Here is a 14,223-nt window from a genome sequence, read left to right as displayed (position 1 = left end):
GCACATCCCCTGGTAAAGGCCTCAGCAGGTAAGTTATCCCTCTCCCTTCTCGTGTCATTAGTCTATGTTTTCATTTAGATCTAGGTATAAAATTTCCATTAAATACTAGGATATATTAATTCCTATATTGCTATTAAGTAATATATTAATCATTATATTAATTAATTATAAATATTAATTATTTATAATGGTTAATATAATTTGATTAATCTTTTAATTATATTTTAATTAAATTATATAAGAATTAATATTTCCCTAGTATTTAGTGATTTTTAGTTTCTTCAACCTTTTTTTTTTTTTTTAGTTATAGCCCTTAAAAATTTATTAGTTAGAATTATTTTCCTTAAAATAAAATAATTTCTATATAACAATTAATTAATATATTAATTATTATATTAATCAATTATAAATACTTATTATTTATAATTGTTAATATAAATTAGGTTAATACATTATTTTAATTTTATATTGAAATTATTTCTTCTTTTTAATTTATTAGGCTTTCTTTAGTCTTAGTTTAGTCCCTATTTAATCTTTAGGTTTGGTATTAATTTATGAACTTTTCCAAAAATTTAAAATAATAAAATAATAGTAATTTATTAAAACAAATTAATATTAAATTATATAAAATTAATTAAATTAATTAATGATTATTACAGCCGACAGTATGTTGTTCTAAAAATTTCACTATTTATTACTTCTTTGTTGCTCTTCTGTTATCATCATTCTCATATCCTGATGATGGATCCCATTTGGGATTTGAAACGTTGGTACAAAAATGTTAAAACTGTGGATTCTCTGGTCAATGATTCAAAAGATTCAAGCCACAGATCTCTGAAATCCAAAATCTTGTCCCAGTACGGAGGGGATACTTGGAGTGATATCCTTTTACTCGAAAAGTCGAGAGTGAGGATAGCAAGAAGAGCAGCAGATTTACATTTTCTCAAAAACTGTCGGGACAATAAGATCATTCCTCCATTCGCACAAGTTAAGCATAAACTTCAGAACAGATATAATAATAAAGCGTTTTTTCAACTAAGCTTCTCTCTAGTTCAGTCAGAAATCAGAAGGGTTAGAGCTGCTCTAGAAAACCTGGGTCGTTTAGCTCTCTCATCCCACCTTAAGCTTGCTAACAACATCAGTAAGAATCTCTGGGCTATTATTGATGCCAGGACTACTCTCAAAGCTGATAATGAAGGACAGATTGCTCTGGCAAGGCAGCAAAAGAAATTGTCCAGACTATTAAATAATTCTCATGAGGAAAATGGATCCCTGAACCACGCCACTAGAGTTGCGCAGAATGTTAGCATGAAAGATAATGATAATGGTATGATAGACTTCGAAGTTAACCCATTGGATAGGGCGCTGAACTCCAAAGAAGATTCATTAAATACCTGCTGCTCCCACAGCGTAGGTGGCAAGGATAACAACTGCGCAGTCCATTCCCAAATCGAAGGCTCAACCCAAAAAGAAGACAGCAATTGCACAGGGATCAGCTTCCATAATTCATGGGAAGTTAACTGCGTAGATTCGATTAAACGTAGTGGAGGCAGCTGCGCAGAAACCAATGCCTGTTCAATTGTTGTCAGCACTGAAGGTAATCGCACAGACTCGGGTACTAAACCTATTCCTAACAGCACCTGTTACAGCAAGAACGAAGACTGCGCAGGTATTAATAATATTAAGACTATGTGTGACAGCAGAGATAACTTCGATTACAGCAAATTAAAAAGGGACTGCGCAGAAACCATGATGATCAACGCAGGAGGTATTAATTACGCAGGTATTAGTATTAACGATGGAGAATATTCAAATAATTTCAGCACCTGCTACAGCAAGTTAAACAAAGACTGCGCAGCATGTGATGTCGACACAAGAAGTAGCTGCGTAGGTATGAGTGTAGACTGCGCAGATACCGTGATGAATCAAGAAAATTCAAACATCAGTTGCTGTGATTCAAAGGTGGACAGCGCTGGAAGTATTAATTGCGCAGGTGATAGGAATAGCGCTGGAGAAAACCACATGATTATTAATATTAATCATGATAAGTTGAGTAGCAGCAGTAATCATAGCAGATGGGATAAGAATTCAAAGAAAGAAAATCCAAATTTGGGGATAATCAGTGGTTTTGATGATGAAAACATTATGGTTGGGGAGCAGAATGATGAAGCCAATTCGTTGAATTCCCATGCAAAGGACAATCACATCACAGATGGCAAGGGGTTATCGACATTAGTGACTCCAATGTTTCCTCAGAAATCAGATAACTTTGCCAACTCACAGAGCAAGGACATAACAATGAAGATGGGCAGTGGAAAGCATAATGATAAATCAAAAAGAAAAGTGGTTAACCTGTCCTCTCTGGAATTGGATCCTGTAGTCATTAATATTCTCAGCAAAGGTTTAGGGTTTGCAGTGACTCCTAAAAACCTTCCCTTTGAAAAGATGATTTGTAGCATAGAGGATGGGATCAGTAACCTTACTGTGGAGGATAAAGAAACATTGAGGCAAGAATGCTCTCTCATCATGAGGAAAACCAAAATTCCCAAAAGCAACCTAAGTAAAGAGGAACAAAAAGCCTTCAATTCCTTGCGAAGCAATGACAAGGTTGTGGTTCTTAAAGCAGACAAAGGAGGAGCTACGGTCATACTGGACAAAGAAGATTATGTTTGTAAGATGAATGATCACCTAAATTGTGGCAGTTATAAGAAGCTAAGCAGCAATCCCATCCCCAAAATCGTGAAGGATGTAAAGAAGATTATCTCTAATTCAAACCTCGACGAAAAGTTAAAGAAGAAGTTGATCCCCTCCTGTGAAACTGTCCCCAGAATCTATGGATTACCCAAAATCCATAAGGAAGGGGTCCCCCTTAGACCAATAGTTAATACTATTGGTTCCCCAACCTATGAGCTTGCGAAATATGTTGCAAAAATTCTTAAGCCCCTTGTCGGAAATACTGATTCCTTCATCAAGGACTCCCAGGACTTTGTGAATCTTATTAGAAATGAGAAGTTGGAACATGATGATATCCTTGTAAGCTTCGACGTGGTATCCTTATTCACTAAGATCCCTCTTGATGAAGCCATTCAGGTTATAAAAGAAGTTGCTGATCCGGGGACTGCAAAGCTGGCTGAGATTTGCCTAAGGTCGACTGTGTTCACCTTCCAAGGAGTATTTTACAAACAAACATCCGGTGCGGCAATGGGGTCCCCCCTTTCACCAATCGTGGCCAACCTATACATGGAATACTTTGAAAAGAAGGCCCTGAATTCATATCCTTTGAAACCAGCCTGGTGGAAGTGATTTGTCGATGACACCAATATAAAATGGACTCATGGTAAAGCAGAACTCGAAAAGTTTTTCACTCACTTAAATTTGATCTCTCCAGATATAAAGTTTACAATGGAACTTGAAGAAAACAAGAGCATTCCTTTTTTAGACGTCCTAATCATCAGAAAAGAGGATGGCTCTTTGGGCCATAAGGTTTTCAGGAAATCAACCCACACAGAAAGTTACCTCCATGCTGATTCCCACCATCACCCAGCCCAGAAGTTTGGTGTTCTAAACACGCTGGCCATCAGAGCCCTTCGAATTTATGACTTAGAGCACCTGGACGAAGAGAAGAAGCATCTAATTTTAACTTTTAAAAGTATAGGCTACAAGGAGAAGGAAATTAAAAAGGCCATTGAGAAAGCTGAAAGAAATATGTTGTCTCATGAGCCTAAGGCTCAAGACCAGCCTAAATGTGGTATTGTTTTTGTACCGTATATCCATGGAATTACAGACAAAATCGCTAAAATCCTAAAAAAGAAAAACATTATCACACATTTCTCAGCTCCAGGTACTATCAGACAAAGTTTGAAGTCTGTTAAAGATGATATCGACAATCATTAGCTTAAAGGAGTATATAAAATAGAGTGTTCCTGCGGAAAAAGCTACATTGGTGAAACAGGTCGCTCCCTCCAGACAAGACTCAAGGAACATGGTGATGATATTAAGAACGGAAGATCTCGTACTTCAGCCCAGGCAGAGCACTCCTTAAAGACTAAGCACCATATCTGTCTGGAAAGCACATCAATTATCGCAAGGGAAGAGCAACATCAGAGACGAAAGATCAGAGAAGCGCTTGAAATCATCAAACATCCTCATAATATGAACAGGGATAATGGTGTGGAGATTAGTGGGAGTTGGCTTCCCTTGATCAGGGAAATAAAAAGCGCAAGCACATCCCCTGGTGAAGGCCTCAGCAGGTAAGTTATCCCTCTCCCTTCTCGTGTCATTAGTCTATGTTTTCATTTAGATCTAGGTATAAAATTTCCATTAAATACTAGGATATATTAATTCCTATATTGCTATTAAGTAATATATTAATCATTATATTAATTAATTATAAATATTAATTATTTATAATGGTTAATATAATTTGATTAATATTTTAATTAAATTATATAAGAATTAATATTTCCCTAGTATTTAGTGATTTTTAGTTTCTTCAACCTTTTTTTTTTTTTTTTTAGTTATAGCCCTTAAAAATTTATTAGTTAGCATTATTTTCCTTAAAATAAAATAATTTCTATATAACAATTAATTAATATATTAATTATTATATTAATCAATTATAAATACTTATTATTTATAATTGTTAATATAAATTAGGTTAATACATTATTTTAATTTTATATTGAAATTATTTCTTCTTTTTAATTTATTAGGCTTTCTTTAGTCTTAGTTTAGTCCCTATTTAATCTTTAGGTTTGGTATTAATTTATGAACTTTTCCAAAAATTTAAAATAATAAAATAATAGCATTGTTTAGATAATCTTTGGCAAAATCACATAACCAATCTTTTGTCGACGCGTTTCGAACCAACCAGTGTGGTTCATCGTCAGGACAAGTTGTGGCAAAATCACATAACCAATCTTTTGTCGACGCGTTTCGAAACAACCAGTGTGGTTCATCATCAGGACAAGTTGTAACAATCGACGCGTTTCGAAATAATAGTAATTTATTAAAACAAATTAATATTAAATTATATAAAATTAATTAAATTAATTAATGATTATTACAGCCGACAGTATGTTGTTCTAAAAATTTCACTATTTATTACTTCTTTGTTGCTCTTCTGTCATCATCATTCTCATTTCCTGATGATGGATCCCATTTGGGATTTGAAACATTGGTACAAAAATGTTAAAACTGTGGATTCTCCGGTCAATGATTCAAAAGATTCAAGCCACAGATCTCTGAAGTAAAATATATATTCGTTAATAACTATATAAAATAATAACAATATATCAAGGCTAGTTTAAAAATAAATAAATAAATTAAATTAAATTAAATTAAAAATAAATAAATAAATAAATAAAATAAAATAAAAAATATATATTATAAAAATAATAATAATAATAATAATATGTATTCATTAATAGATAAATAATATATATATATATATATATATATATATATATATATAGATATATATATATATATATATATATAGATATATATATATATATATATATATATATAATAAAACTAAGTAAATATATATTTGTTAATAATATAAGTACCAATATCAAACAGGGAAAAAGGGGGGGACGACTCAAAAAATAATAAGCAAATAATTAATATATTTTCGTTAATAGATAAATACATAAAAATCATATAAAATAGATAAAAATAAAAATAATAATGAGAAAATAAAAAACTGTTAATTATTTGCTTATTATTTTTTGAGTCGTCCCCCCCTTTTTCCCTGTTTGATATTGGTACTTATATTATTAACAAATATATATTTACTTAGTTTTATTATTAGTATTTATATATATTTTTTTTATTTATCTATTAACGAATACATATTATTATTATTATTATTATTATTATTATTATTTTATAATATATATTTTTTATTTTTTATTTTATTTTATTTATTTTTTATTTTATTTTATTTATTTTTTATTTTATTTTATTTTATTTTATTATTTTTTTTTTTTTTAAACTAGCCTTGATATATTGTTATTATTTTATATAGTTATTAACGAATATATATTTTACTATTTCTTTCGTAACTAATTTATATTATTTTATATTTTAATTTATTTAATTATATTATTATTGCTATTACTATCTAGTTTTTCGTAACTAACTTTTATATAGTGTTATTTTACAATTTATATATTAACGAATATATATTATTTTCATTTTTATTTATGTTTTTATTATTTCTTTAATCTATCTATTTATCTACTAACGAATATTTATTATTATTATTTATTTAATTGCTTATTTTTATTTTTTATTTTATTTAACTATCAACTTACATTAGTGCAAACAAGTATTTTGTCATGTTGTTGTTATATTTCTTAAAGTTTTTCCACAATCTTTAATGTATTTCTGAATCTGAATGCTCTAACTCGAATAATATCTCAGAATTTTTTTAATTACACTCTATTTTAATAGTTAGGCAAATGAATGTTGTCAACTGATATCTAAGTTAAGGAATTCTTAATTGCTCCTTAGTTTAGGTTGTTTCTTACTAATCCATATTAAAGGATTCTTAGTTGCCCTTTGTTTCGATTACTCTCTATTCTTCATTGGAATCTCATTCTTAGACTTCTTAATTGCTCTCTCACCCTGATAAAAACCATTTCATCCTCCTGTTACAAAGGCCTGCACCTTAATCTACTAGCTTTCCCTTTGAACATTCCATTTAGTGAGTTGATCTAGTTTTGTTGCCCTTCTATTGAATCCATAGCCCAATGGTCTGGATACATCATTCTATCCATCTATTTGAAGGATTCCACCATCCAATCTTCAATACAAATCAAAAAACCCCCTCTGAACCTTCATAACTAGCCTGAAATCCCAACAAACAAAGCTAAATCACATAGAGGGAGCCCTCTCTGAGCATAGGTTACCTAGATCCTATGCCCGAAATTTTGTTTTTGGTTACCTTGTTAATTTTATTTCTTCTAATAACTTCTAGAGAAAGTTCTGAGTGATAACCTAGTGGCGACGATATTGGGGATAATTTTAAAGAACAATTTCCCCAAGATAACATAGTGGCGACCATACTTGGGAAAGCGAATGCTCAATCCTAATAAAGCTTTAAGAAATACCTAAATCTACATTTTGAGCCTCTTAAAGTCATTTTTTAGAAGTTACTTTGAAAAAACTCACAAAAAAATTAAAAAAAATTGAAATTCTGGCTCCTAGGAAGACTCATTTTACTAGGGCTAATCTAGATCCAAACCATGCCCCAGTAGTTGATAATCCTAGCCTAATTTCAGGAAATCTAAAAAAGAAGAAAGTTAAGTTAGCCAGATACCATTAGTTAAAGCTAGTTCATGTCTTGATGAGTGGTTATTTTTATAAGAACTTCTCTTTGATGTGCGATTTGAACATTCATTATTCAGAACAAAATCCAAAAACGAAATCAGTGAAATTATTCTAGATCCTAATTTTATTGCAGACCTTGAAGTTCAACAGGCCAACAAATCAATTGATGAATACATTCTGAGATCTCCACATTCACTCATTAATACTACCTGGACCACTGAGCTTTCAGAACAGTTGTCCATTACTTTAAGTTCAACATTTTTCCCTTCAACTTCAAAAATAATATCTTCTGAAGTCCATTCCTCACCACTATTTATACCTTTACTCCCTCACCAACCTATCATTACTCATTCACCATCTACCAGTCCTAGTTATTCATCTACTGCTGCATCATCTCCCAATACCTCAACCCCACATCTCAGCCCCTCCCAGCTTACAACAATGGCCAACAGATATGCTCCTCTCGTTTTACTAGCCCAACTTCATGTTATTCCTATAGATTATCATAGTAAGATTTTCCTGTTTGATGCTACTGGTCATTACACTGCCCAACAACATGTAAACAGGATCTCTGACTTTTTTGAACTGCATGAAATAGATGAAGCAGATGTCTAGATGAAACTCTTTGCGTAAACTTTCATTAGTGATGTCAAGAAGTGGTTTAAAGCCTTTCCTGCCAACCACATTATAGATCTAGCAAATTTCCAAAGGTTATTTATTGATAGGTGAGAAAAGAAAAAATATCCCTTACAAATCCTTTCAGAATATCAGAATATTAGAAGAAGACCTAATGAAACTGTTCAATGTTACTGCACTATATTCAATAATATATATAATGAAATTCCAGTTAACCTTAGACCCCCACCTAACTTAGCATTAATAAAGTTCCCTGATGGCTTCAACACAGATATGGCATACCAGCTTAGGGAAAGAAACCCCCCAACATTAGAAGAAATGCAAAGTGTAACTGTTAGTGTAGAAGGTAATTTGTTAGCTAAAAGAGCTAGAGTTAGAAATCAAAGGAGAGGAATTGCTAAGGATGAAACTTCACCATCTGACATTAAAATAGATAGTTTAGCCAAAGGTATGGAAAGACTAATGGATAGAATAGAGAACATAGAAAGGAAACCTCAATGGGATAACCAACAAGCACCTCCAGTTAGAAACCCCAATTTTAGAAAAAACCAAAACATTGGGAAAAATGGACGGGATACGAACATTAGGCCTCCATTTCAAGAAAATGATGCAGAGAGATCCCAGCCAGAAGATCCAGAACAAGAAACACAAATGAACCTAATGGGAGTAAATGATGAGGACACTGTTTTTCTCACCCAAGATGAGCAACAATTGTATATGCTGCAATAATTACAAATACAGTCTGGGGAATCATTTGATTACAAACAAGGATATGATTTTGCCATCTTTGAAGTGCATAAGAAGTATAATCTAAGAAGAAAAAGGAATATTGATGTCCCTGACCAAACCAAGAAAATGGTACAAAATCAACCCAAGAAAATAAAGGAAGCCCTTGTTTCAAAAATCCTCCAAACTATCCCTAGGGAAAACCCAAAACCTTCTAGTCCCACAATTGTAGATATAACCTTTGATCAACCTTCTATTGATCCACCATCCACTTCAATTCCACATAAGGAATCAATGGACAAAGCTCAAAACATCAGATTTGAAAATCCACATAAGGAGATCCCCAATAATGGAAAAGAAGACAAGCCTACTCAAATCCCTGCTCCAAAAGTTGAAAACCTTCAAACAAAAAAAGTCTCTTTACCATTCAATTTGGGACCAGAGATAGAACAGCTAAAGATTTAAATTCCTTTAATAGAACTAATCAAGAATGAATCTTACATATCACAGATAAACCGGACCTTAAACATTGCTGAAAATGAGGATACAGTCATTTTGTTTGATGACCAACCAAAACTCATATTTGGTCGAGATGTTAATAGAAAACCATTAGAAGGAGGAGTCCCACCTTTTTACATCACCCTTAATATCCATGACAAAATTCTACACAATGCAATGTTGGATTTTGGGGCCTCTCACAACTTAATGCCCAAATCAGTGACGGAGAAATTAAACATAGACATTACAAGGCCTTACAAAGACTTATTCTCATTTGACTCAAGTCAGGTACAGTGTCTAGGATTGATCAAAGACTTGTGTGCCACTTTAGTCCAATATCCTTCCAAAAGCATCCTTATGGATATTGTAGTTGCTGACATCCCACCAAAGTATGACATGTTGTTATCCAAATCCTAGGGAGCCAAACTTCAAGGATCCTTACAACTAGATATGACATATGCAACATTTTTTTTTGGATGACCTAAGAAACTATACCGAGAAACCTTAAAGAAATATATGGTAAGTAGCTAGGATCTGCCTCTAAACTTTCCCGTCTACTCCATACACTCAGATATCAATTGTTTTATCTTGTATAATGTTGATAAAACACAAGAAAAAGTTTTATACAGTACTAATGCAAAACCAAAAGAAATTTCAGTTTCTACACAAAATGAAACTAACCAGACTACAAAACTGTTCAATGAACAAGATGATCAAATTGTTGTGAATGATGAAAAGTTTGTTGCACCAAATAGTGAAAATTACGATCATGAGATATTCTGGCATTTAGAATTTGATGGGTCAGTCAATAGGTTAGGAGCAGGAGAAAGAGTGTGGATATATAATTTGGAAAATAATTACTGAAAAGGCCATGCATATAGATTAAATTTTAAACGTACCAATAATATGGCTGAGTATCAAGCATTAATTTTAGGTCTTAGGTTAGTTAGGAATCTAGGAGCTAAAAGAGTTTCTGTCATGGGAGACACTAAACTAATTATAAAACAGATTGATGTTATATATATGACAAAAGACCCTAGGTTAAGTTGTTATAGGGGAATTATCATAGAAATACTTAACACTTTCCTAGAAACAAAGCTTGCAGTAAGCCCTAGAAAACACAACATGCAAGCCCATAGTTTAGAAATGTTTGCTAGCACCTGCAAATTACCCTTCCAACCTAACCATCAGTACACTACTGAAGTTAGGTGTAGACCTGCAATTCAAGATAATTTGAAGAATTGGCAAATATTTTCTAATGATAAACAGATAAATAACTATTTACTTTCAGAAGAAGATTTTGTAAATAACAATATAGATATTGATACATCAATATATCCTCACAGTAAGGGTGAGATAGAAACAAATGAGATAGAAGGTGATGAAATGCATAGACTCAAACCAAATAAATTTACCAAATTAGATGTATATAGCTTAGAGAAAATTGAGATTGATGAAATAATCAATGAAGAAACTGAAGTAATTAATCTTAAAGTTAACTTCTTACCAAAGGGATTAACCCATCTGGAAGATTTATTTGATTCAAATGATGTTCTTAGGAAACCTAAAATGGAACCTTCAAGATCTGATATAGAGGAATGTATTATAGGCAACGATGAAAATCCTAAACTGATCAAACTTTCAAAATCACTACCCCCAACTGAAAAAGTGAAATACATTGAGTTGTTGAAGGAATTTCGGGATGTCTTTCCTTGGAGTTATGACGACATCAAATCCTATGACGCCAACATCATCTAGCACACAATTCCTATTAAATAAAATCAAAAGCCTTTCAAGAAAAATCTTAGAAGGATTAATCCTGTCCTATTACCTGCAATTGAAAAATAAATTCAGACGATGTATGATGCCAAAATAATTGCACCAATCATATTTTTTGACCGGGTCTCAAACTTGGCGCTAACTAGATAAAAAACTGGTGAGATTAGACTCTGTGTGGATCTCAGAAACCTTAATAAAGTGTGACTAAAAAAAAATTACCCTCTCCCCAAAATGGACCACATTTATAGATAGTAGTTAGATCAACCAGAATCTGGTTGTTGGATGGGTTTTCTAGTTACAATCAAATATTGGTTCATCCTAATGACCAACCCAAAACTACCTTTACTACTCCTTGGGGCACATTTATGTATGCGAAAATTCCTTTTGGGCTAATGAATGCAGGAGCCACTTTCTCAAGGGCTATTGATATAGCCTTTGCGAAAGAAATTCATGATTTCCTTGTGATATATCTAGATGATATTACCATATTCTGAAAATCTGACAATCAACATTTTGATCATCGAAGACAAGATTTTATTAACTACAAGAAATTTGGATTCTCCTTGAACCCCCAAAAGTCCTTGTTTGGGTTAGAAGAAGGAAATTTGTTATGTCACATAATTTCAAAAGATAGTTTAAGAATAGAACCTACTAGAATAGAAGTCGTCCTACAAATAAGACACCCTAGGAACATTAAAGAGTTACAACCTTTTTTAGGAAAAATTAATTTTCTTAGAAGATCTATATCCAATCTAGGAGAATTAATTAGATCACTACGAAACATGTTGAAAAAGGACTCCACCATAAAATGGACTATTAAGGCTAAAAAATCCTTCGAAGACATAAAACTAGCATTGACTAAAACACCCATGTTAATCAGTCGTAAATTTGACAGAGATTTCATCTTGTTTTCCTTAGCTTTTGAGCACATAGTTGCTATAGTTCTATTGCAAAAAAATGACCAGGGCTATGAACAACCCATTGCTTTCTTCAAAAAAGCCCTGAGAGATGCCCCATTGAAATATAATATAATGGAAAAACAAGCATTGGCTTTAGTCAAATCCATTAAGGACTTTAGGTTATACATCTTATATTCTCATATAGTAGCCTACATTCCTAATTCAGCAGCTAAAGACATCCTAACTCAAGATGGTCCTGATGGAAAGAGGGGAAAGTGGATTCATACTATTTTAGAGTATGATATAGAAATCAAACCTACTAAGTCAATCAAGGGCCAAGGTTTAGCCAAACTCATGGCTAAACCTTGGATATAAACTTTATTGTAGAAATAGATAATGAAGAAGAGATGGTGACTCCACTAATCAGCCAAACCTTTATTGAATCACCTTGGTATGATAATATTATTTATGTTTTACTAAATTTACAAGCTCCTCTTGAATTATCTAGAACTAAAAGTAGGTTTTTGAAGATGAAATCCTTAAAATTTTGTATATTAGACAATGCTTTGTTTTGGAGAGATCATGAAGGAACTCTTCTCAATTTCTTATTAAAAGAAGAATCTGACAATGTTTTTCAAGAGTTTCATCTACGTGACTGTGGAGGACACCTTTACTAGAAGACAACTTGAAATAAAATCCTTAGAGCTAGTTTCTACTAGCCTACCTTGTTTGCTGATGTCAAAACATATGTGACCTACTGTCACAAATGCCAAATTTTTGAGGGAAAGAAAAATATCTTACCTTTATCCCTCAATCCAATCTCTGTAGGAATACCTTTTCAGCAACGGGGTTTAGACTTCATTAGTTAAATTCATCCACCCTCCTCTCCCCATCAGAAATGGATGCTCACAGCCACAGACTACTGCACAAAATGGATGGAGGCCACACCTTCAAGGCAAGCCACAAACACTCTTACCATAACCTTCCTTGAGACCAATATTCTATCAATATTTGGATGTCCAACTAATCTAATTACGGATAATTCAATAACCTTTAAATCTAAAAGAATGATAGATTTATGTAAAAAATACCATATCACCCTTGACCATTCCACAACCTATTACCTTCAAGGTAATGGACTCACAGAATCCTCAAACAAAGTCCTATTAGACATCATCAAGAAGTTACTAGAGGATAATAAGAAAACTTGGAATAAAAAGCTAGTTAATGCCTTATGGGCAGACAGATTGGCTACTAAGAAATCAACTGGTACTTCTCCCTATCAACGAGTTTATGGGATGGAAGTTGTCTTTCCATCCTCTTTTGGAGTACCAGTAATGAAGATACTTCAAGAATTACAGGTTGAACCAAATAGTATCCAAAGAAGAATCAGCCAAACTATTCATCTACAAGAAACTATAGAAGAGGTCTATGCCAGGTCTCAATTTGTGTAGGAAAAGATTAAAAATATTTTTGATAGATGAACCAAGGCTCAAGATTTGTACATTGGTGACAAGGTGCTCAAGTGGGATTCAAGGAGGGAAGACAAAGGCAAGCATGGGAAATTTGATTTCCTATGGAAAGGTCCCTATGTCATTTATGCTTACACCGGAAATAATGCCTTTTTCTTGAGAGAAATTGATAGTACCAATATAGAAGGTGGACCAGTGAATGGTCGAATGCTAAGACATTAATTTGAACCAAGTTACTAATTTTCTTTGCCATTTTACACGTACTTTATTTACAAATTCTAGTTTGGATTGGATGGTAACCTGTGAAGTTGAAGCCCAAAGAGAAGGCCCTAAACTTTAAAATATTTAATGTCATAAGTATCAATAATGTAGATTCACAGAACGACACTTTGCAAGGTAACATTAGCAACAATTCTAAGGCTATTGATCTTCACTAGTTCTTGACATCTTTTTAGAAGATGCCATCCCCAGGTGGAGCCACTGTTAGGTTCCTATACCAATAGGAGTCATAATTTTGAATTACTAAGGTTAAGTCTTGTAATATTGTACATATCTTTTATTTCTGCAAATGTTTTCCATATTATTTAAAAATTAAAAAAATGTAAAGAGGGTATGTCCTAAAAGAAATATCAAAGGACAAAAAGAAAAAGAGAAGGTCAAAAAATGAAAATATATGAACCCCAAAAAAGTAAAAAGAGACCATGAAAGTGTGTAAGTCTAAACTCCACTAATATCTACTTTTATGCATAATAATGATTGTGTACAACTTGTTATTCATGCCACGGTCCATGGTAATCAAACTGTTTAAACTTGGTTATTTCATGCCTTGAATTTTATGTTTATAGTTAGAGAATAAAATCTGACCACAACAATTT

Source organism: Pinus tabuliformis, chromosome 4_2, assembly GCF_031772625.1.
Source record: "Pinus tabuliformis cultivar Carrire ecotype Pingquan chromosome 4_2, CPIR1, whole genome shotgun sequence".
Lineage (NCBI taxonomy): Eukaryota > Viridiplantae > Streptophyta > Pinopsida > Pinales > Pinaceae > Pinus > Pinus tabuliformis.
Note: the sequence above shows the minus strand (reverse complement) of the source record.